The sequence below is a fragment of the Sarcophilus harrisii genome, chromosome 5 (assembly GCF_902635505.1).
Source record: "Sarcophilus harrisii chromosome 5, mSarHar1.11, whole genome shotgun sequence".
NCBI classification, from domain to species: domain Eukaryota; kingdom Metazoa; phylum Chordata; class Mammalia; order Dasyuromorphia; family Dasyuridae; genus Sarcophilus; species Sarcophilus harrisii.
In genome coordinates, this window is record NC_045430.1 from 28,096,088 (window position 1) to 28,109,424 (window position 13,337).

At 35.9% G+C, this 13,337-nt stretch overlaps 2 long non-coding RNA genes across 6 annotated transcripts in view; one reads left to right on the forward strand and one right to left on the reverse strand.

Moving 5' to 3' along the window:
* The window catches only part of LOC116419689, a 78,115-nt gene that overhangs the window by 40,012 nt on the left and 24,766 nt on the right, over positions 1-13,337 (forward strand). For 2 of the 4 annotated variants that reach the window (XR_004229968.1, XR_004229971.1), the window contains exons 3-4: positions 8,723-8,761; positions 9,262-9,377. The exons of the other annotated variants lie outside the window; for them this stretch is intronic. This is a non-coding gene — a long non-coding RNA (uncharacterized LOC116419689). The remainder of the gene's footprint in view (positions 1-8,722; positions 8,762-9,261; positions 9,378-13,337) is intronic. 4 annotated transcript variants of the gene reach the window in all.
* Positions 1-13,337, reverse strand: part of LOC116419690 — a 121,950-nt gene that overhangs the window by 37,506 nt on the left and 71,107 nt on the right. For both annotated transcript variants that reach the window (XR_004229973.1, XR_004229972.1), the window contains exon 5: positions 3,097-3,286. This is a non-coding gene — a long non-coding RNA (uncharacterized LOC116419690). The remainder of the gene's footprint in view (positions 1-3,096; positions 3,287-13,337) is intronic.

The following is a 13,337-nucleotide window of genomic DNA, read 5'->3' on the forward strand; positions in this document are numbered from 1 at the left end:
ACAATGCCTTGGACTTTTCTACCTTGACAGATCCGATGGGAGTTCTTTGATGAAAAAATAGAAATACATTACATGTATGGAATGAAGAGGACATTTATTATCATTTTAATAGTCCACAGACACATAAAAGATGACTCTTTCCTTGTGTGTGGAGACTCTAAAAGACTAAAAATATTCTCAGACTTGGTCATAAAAGAATTTAATAAAATATGAACAAGCCATATAGTTTTTGAATCAATAAGAATGTTTCACTTTTGACAAAGGATTTAAGAAAATGCAATGGACAGAAATAAAACTAGACCATTAGAGTATAAGTGAATATGGTGCCAGTCTCAACATCCTGTACTTAATTAAAGCATTCAGTGCAGCCATATGAGATCAAAGATTATGGGATATTTATTTCCTAGACAGTAGAAATTATTGTGTTTCAAAGGTGACTTCTTAAAGAATGAACCATTAGGGAAGACACTTAATATTCTAGATGAATGCAAATATAAAGCATTTAAATGGTTGGCACTGGATTAGGTAGGATCCATCTATGCCATTGACACCTTAACTCTTCCAGAAAACTCTCAGACTTTTCTTTCTATCAATAACATACACCTCCTATTTCCAAAGATTCATTTCATTCATCCTTTCCCTCTACCTCATTCCCTTTTTTGGGGGGAATTCCTTGACTAAGATTCCCCAAAAAGTTCACCTTTACATTTCATTAGCTCTTTTTGCCACTGAACCAGTTTGGCCAGCCCTAAATCAGGCTCTTTTCATAATAGCATTTCTCTGAGATGTGTGAAGATGAAAATTAGAAGAGGGGTTTTTATTATTATTATTTGAATGACATACCACTTTTGCAATGTTTGCATTTAAATTGGACAGAATAATTTAGCCTGGGCTTTTAATTTCAGAAGGGTTAATCACCCTAACAAAGGTCAATCAAACTTTAATCTTCAATAAAATTACTGCAGCTTCAATCACCTGAAGGACATTTATTATATTCCTATTTTCATGCAAAAGAATGCATTACTTTCATTATGCATCACTAATCTGCTAACTCTTTACATTAGCACATTCACCATTAACATTTTACTAAAAATATTAATTCCATTGAAACTCTGACAAGAGTTCATTTCTACACATCTCAGGAGATAATCCCGTTAAAGACCAGGCCCTTCTGCTGTGAACTGCTTTCCTGGGCTTTCTAATCCACCCCGACCTCTGATACTTCAAGGGAATACTAACAGTACAGACCCTCTATTACACAAAACATTATGGAGGTTTGGGTTAAAACAACAATATATTATTTTAGTAACTTAATCCTTTCTTTTGTCCACAATGAGGCGACTTAAATCAGTACAAGATACATACAAAAGAAGTTGATTTCAAAAATAAAATACATATTGTCTTTGAACAATAGTTGAAACACCAAGCTAAATCCATCCATTCATCATTCATTCATACATTCATTCACTCAGGAGATATTTATTTCAAGCCTAATTTGGACAATGCATTATCCCAGGTAGTGAAGAGAATACAGAGATGAAGGAGACAGCAATCTTAACCAGAGAATAATAGGAGCTTTTACAAAGGAATATCCAGTACGGAATAAAAGGAGGCATCTAATCACTTTCAGCTTTTAATATGAATAAAAAATGACATGCCTGAATTAAATTTTCTATCAAATGGCTATAAGCAAAAATGTAAATAGAATTTTAATTAATACCATTTTAAAATCTCTTGGATCCTAAAAGTTAGTCCTATTATGATTTTTTAAAAAGAAAACCAAGTACATAGCGTACAGGACAAAATGACCCCTGAAAATGAGTCATTTTGTGTCTTGATAAAAATGAAACTTACTGCTCTAATTCTCCTTGAAAATTTTGTTTGTTCAGCATTTTATTTCTGCGATACTTTCGAGATCAAGTAAAAGACCAATGGAAAGGTCATTGTGGACTCATTAAAAATGGAAGGACCATGGAGGAAATTGCTTCCAAAACTATGTGCCCTGATGTTTGAAAGCAGTTCTTGCAATACAAGACAAATAAGACGAGCCAAGAGATAAATGACTCCTCTTAGTTATGATATAGTGGCCTTGGTAACCCCTGAGTAGAAGTGGAAGGGCCAAACATGTCCTCCATTTATATTACAAATTGATTGCCTTGCTTTACAACAGTATTTTGACATAACATAAATAAACTAGTTCTCCTCCTCCCAGGATTTTCTGGGCTACTTGCTTTCATCTTTCGAGTTTGCCCCATGCACACACATCCCTACACACACAAGCACACACCTACCTCCCATCAATATATTCACACTCATTAGCAACCTGGCAAAATTGTGATTTGGGTGGGGGTTCCACAGAATTCCTGCACCACCTGGCAAAGCATCTACATCTTTAAAAAGATGCCAAAGGCGAAAGACTGGCAGGCGTTTTAAAAGGACAGATAATTTACAGAAATATAGGCATGTATAATATCTGTGACAAACTCAGGTGACTCTTGTATTCATTTATGCTTAATGCTCATGAAGTTGTCAAGTCTCCTCTTAGTGCAAAATTGGGATTTTTGTAAAAAATAAAATATAATTATTACAAGAATACCTATTCCAGCATTTTTTTTTTTCTGGTAACCAGGTTGACACAATAGGAGAAAATTCAGTCAATGATTGTTATGTTTGTGGTAAACTGGTTAATGCTTATGTTAAAACCTGTTTTGTCGGTATGAAATAGAATTAGGTTTTAATGGTTAATAAAGAGTATTCATTTCACAATGAAATAATTGCTTATGTAGGAAATCTAGAAAGGAAGAATTCTCAAACTGATTTTTGAATGCCCTTCTTTCCTTTTTTTTAAAAAATAGTCCTTGCTTGAATTTACATTAAAACATAAATCAATATGACAATATACCACAACTGCTCTAGAAATTTAAAGCTGATTTCAAATACCACTCTGGGGGGAACAAGAAAGGAGGAAAAAGATAGAGAGACAGAGACAGAGACAGAAAGACACAGGGGTGGGGTGGGGGCGCAGTGTAAAGCCCACCAAGCCACCAGAAACATATCTGAACCAAATATAATGGAATGATGATAAATGAAACATACCTTGGACTGGCTAAGTTCAGACTCCCTCTTCTCCCCTTCTCCCAGAGTGAAAGTCGTTGCTGCCTAGCTTGTGATCTCTGGGACAATGCCATCATACTGCCGGCAAATTTTTCGATTAAACTTCTCCGATGTGGTTGCAACTTTGTTAATTACGATATTAGCCAGCTGGCAGGATGCGATCCGTCACCCACTGTAAGACAGCCAGACAACGCGACATCTAATCATTGCAACCAGAGCAGATAAATTTTGTTCCTTTCTCATACGTGTCACAGAGTCTATCCCTTCTGACCCTCTACACAGCCATCGACTGTCAAATTTAGATTCAGCGAGCTCCCGAGCTTTTCTTTATCCCTGCCTTAGATCTGAAACTCCTGGTTATCAGGAAGACAAGCGTCACCAGCTGTCTCAGCGCAGGAAGGCAATCCGGTGAATGGTACTTATTATCTTCCATTGCTTTTTGAGGAGTGACAAGATTAATTTGGGACCAAGAACACATCCATATATCTCAGCCATAGTTCTTGGGGTTCTAGTTATGACCCCTCGCATATGTAAAGTTGCAGTGGAGGCTCTTGCTTCCACCAAATGTTAAAGCATAGGAGATATGTCAAGACAGAGTATCATTTTAAAGATTTTGCTTTTAAAGATGGGCTGGTCATTTAAATTTCCTCCTCCTCTTCTTGGTATACACACACGTACACACGCACAAATATGTGGAGAAGTTGGTACCCAAGAGACTCACTTCACAGTTGGGTAGGCTTAATTCAGCTCATAGAAGCTGTTATCAGACATTATAGGATTGTCTCTACCCCTCCTTTTTCATCTAGATAGATAGTCTATAAATTCCAATTCTTGGAACTCACCCTTGCGTGAAAGCCCAAATCGTATAAATAAGCAATACAATATGAAACAAATTTGCCCATCCCAGCTAAATTTGCAAAGTTAATCAACAGACTGTCTCTAATATTATTATTTTATTTCGATCTTTTTTTGTTTATTATTGCGCATGATAGAGTTCTAGGTCTAGGTTGCTGTCCTTCCCCCTCCCCAAACAAAACAATAAAGTATGTAAGAAAACATTTTTGGCCAATATGGCACTTTCTTCTCTACACAGTTTAAACAATGTTATAGGAAAAAAAATCAGACTACTAAAGAGTTACTTTGTCTCTAGAATACCATCCACAAGTAGTTTGGCTGATTTCAAAAAATAATAATTGACTTTATTTATTTGTCTCTGTAGAAGAGACCAGTTATTTGAACACTGCATAGATGAAGGCTCAAATGACAAGGGAATAAAAAGAATTAAAATGTAGAGCTCTAAGTATAGGGAAAGGATGTAAAATGTGACAGGGAGAATTTTATTCATTAGCAAATTAATTGGTAGCACTTTCTGAGACTGCCTAATAGTAATCAGTTAAAAACTAAATCATGCCTTATGGTTTCCTTTGAAAGACCCATTTTGTGAAATTATATAAGCATTAAATCCATTTTGGACCCCAAAGGAGTAAAAATGATCATCTATAGCTATGAAAATGACAATGATCCACCTTAATAAAAGTAAATGATGACATATAATATATGCATATAATCTAGATTTATAATTTATTTTCACCTTGGGAAGTCAGTCATCAGCTATTAGTTTAACACAGTATCCTAAAGTCTGTGTAATAAAATTCTACTCTCATCCTTTTTAAAAGTATTAGGTGTTAAATGGACAAATACCTATGTGAACTAGTTAGAAATGGAGAGACAGTATGGTATAGTGGACTGAAGATTGACCTTAAAGTTTAGAAGATGTGTTCAAATTCTGCCTCTAACTGTATTATCTTGGGCAAGCTGTAAGCTTTTTGGACTCCTAAAACATGGATTTAGATTGTGAGTTAGGGATATTCTTCCCTGACCCCCTGAAAGAAGTACAGGTATACTTGGGTGTGCACAGTCAGAGAATCTTGGAAACTCCACCTTTCTCACAGGATAGATCAATTTCTTTCTACTAATAGTTTCTCTGCAAGGGAAAAAAAATAACTGTTTACGTCAGAATTTATCCAGAATTCTGATGACTCCAAGTTGGTGAGGCAGGAGCCATGTTCAGGACTGATTTTCTCCCAAACAATACCCAGTGAGAACTTATGGATCAAATAAACAGCTTATCTCCATTTCTTGTGAACATCAACAAAGGGATTTAATTTTCACTTAAGGGGTAAAAAAAGGCAAGAATCAAGAGACTATTGGGAGAAGCGAGTTGGAAAATATTGCTCCAGACCAAGAATAGTGTAGATGGCTTTATTTACATGATTTATATAAGAATCATCTATAAAGTCAGTTATAATACCAGACCTGATTTCCACATGTAGGGCATTCCTATCCAAGCTCATTGGATTACACATTAAAATGAAATTAAATCTAAATAAACTCCTTTTGGAATCAGAAAGCTTGACACAATTACTCTGGTTATAGGGTGTCATTCAGTATTTCTATGAAGAAAATTCCTCAAACTGAGAAGGCATTGATTAAGAGCCCCAAAGTATTCTAAATGAAAAATTCTCTTAATATTTCAAATTCTCTGTTTGAACAGCATTCATTTCTTGGCTATTCATAAATCAATCCAAACTCAAAAAACCATGTCAACTGAAAAATGAAGCCTCTGACATTCTTACCACTAGCTATTTAGGATAAGCCATATTCCTGGTGTGTATCTTATGTCTTTCATATCAATAACAGAGCTCACAAATTCATTACATTAAATTTAGCAATGGGAGGTAAAGCCCAAGTGAACGTTTTGATATAGGAGATGAAAGTCATTCCCCAAACCTGGAGTAAATGGATTTTTTGTTCTTCAATAGACAAGAATGGGAATGTGACCTCAAATACAAATGACCATTTTCTTACTGAAGGACAGTTTTGATTTCTATGGAACTGTTTATAGCACTATAGAGAAACGAGTTGAATCTGTCAAGAAATCCCAGGTGCAAGCAGGTAGTTGTGTGCCCTATAATCCCATCCATGTGCCAGGCACAAGTGCAAAGTGAGTCTTTTCTTTAACATCTGTGTCTCCGTAGTTCTTTTCCTCCAAACTGGATTAAATACTAATACTCAGCTAATACCAACTGGCAAAGAAAGCTGGATATCTTATTGTTGTTGCCTAAAACCATGCCCATTCCACACAGCAACCACAAAACGGATCACTACAATAACTTAAATCTGTATAGAAAATCATGGTTCACAAAGGGTGAAAGCAAGCTACATCACAAAAAAAAAAAAAAAAAAAAAAAAGGAATTACTGGTACAAAATGGAGTGGAGATTTTCAAATAAATGAGCAACTGGTGAGAAAAACAGATATGCTTGTCAAGTGGCATAGGTGTGGTATAATCTTCAGACAGTTTAGGTATTTCTTTGATTTTCCTTACAGTTTTAGTACACAAGGAGGATATTGGATAGATCCCGTAAGGTAAATTTAAGGGAAATGCCCACAGAATAGGCAATAATGGAAGGGTTGAGATCTGTATCATTGGAGAGCATATCCACCTTGGTGAGATTGTAGATCCCTTGAAGCACTTGAATTTTTCAGATGTTTCTCATGCCTTGGCTACACAAACTTGGTTATGCAAGCACTAAAAATGATGTTTGAAAATTTAGGATGTAGACGAGTGTGAGGGATATTTTGCTGATGAAAATATACCACTAGGGAAGGAGTTCTTAAAATGTGGCCTGTGAATTGTTTAAAATGTCTTTTGTAACTGCTTTTCAGTATAATTGTCTTCCTTTTTTAATACTATCAATTTTACTTTATGTATCATCCTGTACTTTAGCATATTACCAAAGGGATCCAAGACAGATACAAATAATAACTAGCTAACAAGTATTTATATAATGTTTGCAAAGTAAGCAAGCATCTCATTTGAAAAATAAAGTTGTGGACCCCTTGTATCCTTAGGTATAATGGTTTTGGGTCTGTAAATGTGCCAAACTGTTGCTTTAGGACATGTATTATTGGAAGTGTTTGTTTCCTTGATCTGTTTAGACATCCATGTTTGATCCCATCAGTCCCCAGAATGGCTTCTGAAGTCACAAGACCTAAATTAAAATCTCTGCTTTGTAAAAAGCTAATTGTGTGACTCTTAGGCATGCTACTTTGCATCTCTGGGAATTAGACAAAAGAACTTTAAGGTCCCTACTATCTCTGAAGGCAAGATATTCTAACACTTTCACCAAGTCTTCGGTCTTCTTAGTCTTCTACTTGTCTCTGAGTCTGTTTCCAAAAAAGTATCTGAATTATCTTTTCTCTCTGCTTCTCCATTCAGACAAGCTCTTATTTCTTCATAATTTAATTTATTCCTAATATATCATCTCCTTTATAAAGCCTTCTTAAATGGATGTGAGGTAACTGGTTCCTTACAAAACTTACTCCCATCAATCTACACCTCAATTTTATATCTCCAAGTGCACCTACCATTCAATTCAATAAACTTTTTTATATGCCCTTTATGTGCCAGACACAAGATAATCCCTGCCCTCAAGGAGTTTACAATCTAATGGGGGAGAGTGGGTTGGAACAAAATGCAAACAAATATGTATAAAGCTATGTGTTGGATAGATAGGAAGTAATTAACAGAATACAGGCACTGGAATTAAGAGAGGTTGAAGAAGGCTTCTAGTAGAATAAAGGATTTTGGTGGGGATTTAAAGGAATCCAGAGAAACAAACCAGAAAGGAGGAGGGAGGGATTACAGACATTGGGGGGATAACCAGAAAAAAATGCAGGAAACTGAAAAATGAAATGTCTTATGTGTGAAACAGCCAGGAGGCTGGTGTTTCTGAATCAAAGAGCACATGTTGGAGAGTAAAGTATAAGACTAGAAAAAGGACTGGGAGGAGACAGGGATAGGAGTCTCTGACATATTTAGGAAGGGGATACTTCATTGGCTATTCCTATATTGGATTTGCTTTTCTATTTGCTTTCTTTAGGTCTTATTCATGCCTGACTAATCATTGGGTTTGACTTTAAGCTTGTGTTCCCATATGATAGTGACTAAGTATCTAAGTAGTATAGTCAGGACATCATTTATTTAGAAGGAGCCATGGCCAGCTGGGGTTTAAATTGGGTTCTGCTCCTAATTAGGTTTATAATCTTGGCTAAATCATCTTGATTCTCTGCCTGTCTTTTCATAAAATGGAGGACAGACTGTTTGATCTCTAAGATTCCCTTCTAGTTCTAGAAGTCTTTGACTCTAGAAAAGAGTAGTATCTAGCTGAGGAACTCATCCAATTAATTAGCTAAGGCTAATTTTATTAGAAGTTTCAGGATTCAGTGGAAAGAATAGAGGATTTGGAGAAGAAAGCACTAAGTTAAAATTCCAGTCCTGATGCTTTTTACCTGTGTGACCTCACTTCACTTTGCTTGCCTCACTTTGCTCATCTGTAAAATGAACAGGAGAAAGAAATGGTAAACTAGTCTAGTATTTTTGCCAAACAGAGTCACAAAGAGTTGAATGTGACTGGAATGCCTGAACAACAATAACAACAAAAACTATGGCTGCTGGATTTTTGTGGCTTCTAAAGACTTTTCCAGATCCAAATCTATGAAACTATTAAAATCTATTAAACTAATAAAATGCTTTTCTTTTTTAGACTTGCAATTTCATCAGAATAAGCGAGGAACCAATATAGGTGTGTATCCGTTCTGCATTTTACCATCTTAGAGAGTTGCCTGGGGCAATAAGAGATTGCATGATTTGCACATGGCAGCACAACCAGTAAATGTCAGAGGTGGAATATGAACTCAGCTCTTCCTGTCACCAAGGCTGGCTCCCTGCCATGAAACCCTGCTTTTTCATAAGATACTTAGCATTAAAAATATTTTTAAAAAGATTATTTCTTGAATGAACATTCAGGTCTAATTTCTTCCTGAAAATATATAGTCTGGGAACCTTATTTTCCCTCTATTTACATAACAAATTTTGATTCAATTGTTCACAAAAATAGATTTTTTTAAGTTCCACTTTAGGAAATACTTTCCTCTTCCATTCTAAGCAAACATCATCGAGAAATTGTAAAGAAGGGAAAAAGGCAGCATACCAGCCATCCTCACTCATTTTAAATAGCATCTATGTTTTCAGGAGGAGATAACAACTAGTTCTTTCCATATGCTAAATGTTCTACTTTTCCAGAGCAAAGATCGTAAAGAAATGAATGACTGTAATGAACAGTAAGCGGTGACGGTAGAGAGAAGATGGGGTTGTGCTACAGCGAAATTTACAGAAGGCAAAAATAAACCACTGCAGAGGTAAACCAGGACAGAGTACAATAAATAACAAGCCTTATATTGGATTTCTCAAGAAAGATTTCCATTTTCTTTTTCCTTCTCTCTTATGCTGCTCTCTCTGTGCAATGACCACATTTGACAATTTTGAAGTTAATGACTCTATCAAAAATGTGAGCTCAGTTTAAAGGAACTGTTTCTTCTCTAGAAAACCAGTGTACAGAGAATATGAAAATTGAAGCCAAAGACACCAGGTTCAAATCTTAGCTCTATCTGCCACTTTTAGTCTATGAGATCTTGGGCAATGAAATCATTTCTTTCTGAGTTTTTGGTTTCACATCCCTAAACTGAAGAGGCTGAGCTTGGAGGTCTCTTTCAAACTCAAGTCTCATTGTCAAATTAACTGTATAGAAAGGTAAAAGAACCTATGACTTTGTCTCCTTAATGAGAAAAGTCTATGATAGGCTTAGATGAAAAATGGCAAAAAATCCATAACCTTTGTTGTTGTAGGGGCTCATAGATCTAGGGTGCTAGTGATCTCAGAAACCACCTCCTTCATTTTACAGATGAGAAGAGTGAGCCTCAGAAAGTGACTTATCCAAAGACAATCTCTTGAGTGTCATAGATCACAGATCTCAAACTGAAAGAGAACTCTGAGTATATCAAGTCCAACTTCCTTATTTTTACAAGTAGGGAAACTGAGGCTGAGGACAATTAAATGATCTCATCAAGGTGGGAGAATCTAGGGCAGCAGTAATGAACTGAGGTCTTCTGAATCCAGAGACAGAACAAAGTTCCTTCCCCCTCTAAATGTATGATAATTTGGCCTCTATATGAGGAAGTCAGATAGCACAGAACATGGAGTGCTGGACCTGGAGTCAGGCTTCCTGAGTTCAAATCCAGATATTTATTAGCTGTGTGATTCTAGGCCAGTCACTTAATCTTGTTTGTCTCAGTTTCCTCATATATAAAATAAGCTGGAGAAGAAAATGGCAAACTATCCCAGTATTTCTGCCAAGAAAACCCCAAACAGAGCCAAGAAGAGTTGGACTGAAACTTGCTCAACTGAAAACAACTCATTGACAATAGGGTTCCTGTAAAAGAAAGACTAATGTGGTCTACTAGAAAGAGAACTGAATTTGGAGTCAAGGAAATTGAGTTTGAATACCAAACCCAAAGAACAACTCATGTTCTTTTGTTTTTTAATCACAACATAAAGGCATCTATGATTCATAGTCATTCAGTTTACCTCAAAGTGAAACAAGGCATAACCAAAATCCCTTTCACTGCCCTTTGACAAATGTGTGGCTCAAGTAAGTGACTATTTCTAATTACTTTCAACACCACCAGTCAAATGAATGAATGAATGAATGAATATGTTCTTTGAGAGGCATAACCAGCTAGAGGAAATGTTCTATCTTTGATAACAGTTGACACCTCCACTCTTTTCAATTTTGGAAACATTTGTTAAGTTCATTTTCACACAATCATTAGAATTAAAAAGGATTGGATTGGAAGGAATTGTGAATGATGACACTTTAAAAAAAAAAGTTAATCAATCATTTGATTGTCTTGAGAATAATTTAATGAAAAACAAAATGCATTTCAAACATGAAAGAAGTAATTAAGCAATAAGTCTCTCTGTGACCCTGGACAGCTCACGTAACCTTTCATCATCCTGACTAACTCTATATGAATTTATATTGCACAATCAGTGCTAACTGGCCTGAGCAGAGGAAATTTGCTCACTGGAAGAATCCCATAATATCCATGAAATCACATGTCCATTCCAAACAAAGATAATTCTAAATGGCATTTGTAATCTGTTTTTCATATAAAAACGAAATATATATTTCTATATATTATGTATACATATATACATACATATATACTCATATATACACCTATAATACATATACACATACATATATGCACATATACACATACACACTCTCTCTCTTATACACACACACAAATACACATCCACCTGTATGAAGCAAAGAAGCTGGATCATAGCAAGCTAGAAGAAACTTGAGACCATCTAATTTAGCCTTCTTATATAACAGAAGGGGAAATTGAAGCTCAAGGTCAGGGAGCCCTGGGTTCAAATATCATCTCTGACACATACTGCCAGTTTGGCTCTGGGCAAGTCACATAACCTTTTGGTGTCTGAAGCAATATTCTAAACTCTATAGGAAAAGGTGTTTATATGAATTGATAGAAAGAGTGTCTTCACTAAACGTACCTTAAGTCAATGAAATCACTGGATGCATTTTTAAAAAAAGAAGCAAAATTGGAAAATTGGTTTGGCAACCAGTGAAGAATCCTTTGACCTCAGATACAGATAGCCACTCTTTTCATCTTAGAAAGTCCAGAAGGATTATATCAATTTCAGCAATGAAATTAAAAGACAGTTGCTCCTTGGAAAGAAATCTATGGCATATCTGGACTGCGTACTAAAAAAGCAGAAAAATTACCTTGCTGATAAAATTCTACATAGTCAAGTTGTGGTCTTTCTAGCAGTGATATATGACTGTGAGATAAGGAAAACAACATCACACAATCAGTGCCTTTGAATTGTGGACATTTGCAATGTTCCTTGGACAGCAAGGAGATCAAATCAGTCAATATTAAAAAATATATATTTAAACTATTCACTGAAGGTCAAATACAGAAGCTGAAGCTAAAATACTTTGGCCACTAAATAAGAAGATGGGACTTGTTGCAAAATACCCTGATATAGGGAAAGATTGAAGGCAAAATGAAAAGGGCATGGTTAAGAGATGGATAGATGGCATCATAGAAAGAATGGACATGAGTTTGGACGATAGCAAAAGATAGAAGAGCCTGGTGTGCTGTGTGGTCCATGGGATTTGGAAGAGTTGGACACAACCGAAAAATAATAAGAAAAGCTATAAGTGAGAGGGAGCAGGTCCAAATCAATTAACATTTACAGCATCTTCCCAACCCTCTCAAGGATAAATTATGAAATAGTTTTCTCTACTGGGGGAATAAGAGTTAAACCCATATCTTTTTATGGAATGCTATCTGATGTGTAGCAGCAGCCCTATATAATGCAATGGACACCAATTTTGGATTTAGAAATCAGGAGTAAATATTCTCCAAAACTATAACAACTTCCCCAAAGTGGAATTATGGGGGCAGTGGGCCAAAAGACGTAGCCAAAGACCCTATCAATTTAGGATAACAGATGTCAAGGTGAAAGGAACGTTAGACACCATGTAGTCCAACTCCTTCTTTTAACAGAAGAAATTGAGGTTCCCGGAGATGGTGATGTTCTCAGTTTTTCCCAAAATCAAGCCCAAACCTGTCTCTTTGAAATCATTCCCTACATAGTTCAGTTTCATTTCTCCTCCAAGTCCTGTTAAACTGTCAATTCCTTGAGAAAAAACCATTGACGATAATGGGATTATTGGTCACTTTAGAGTGAGCAGTTTCAATTTAGTGGCCAAAAGCCAGATTACATCAAAGCTAGTTGGATAGCCAGATCAAGTGAGGATTTTTGAGGAATGGAGAAATTATGGTATGTCTATTGTTACCAGGGAAGGAACCAACATACATAAATTGAAGATTAGACAGTTAGGATGATAGTACAAACAATTTGTTAGAGTAAGATTTGAAGGCATTTGAAGGAATCAAGGGGTGCATATTGAGAAGGTGGTCCTTGTAAGGAGAAGGACTAGATCTTTATTCAAGACAGGATTTGAAGAGAGAGTAAGAGAAGATATCTCGGTAACATGGGATGAGGAAGAAGGGAGAAAAATATCTAACCTTCATATAATAGACTCCTAACCTATCAAATGCTCAGTGGATAACATTAATTTTTTTGTTGAGGTATAAAACAAGGTCCTCAGCTGAGAGATTAGGAGTAAACGGTTTCTGGGGAGACTTAGGAATGATGAAAAGATATGTAATAGCTGCTGTGGAGAGTAGGTTAGTCATCAGATTAGGAAGGAGTGGGAA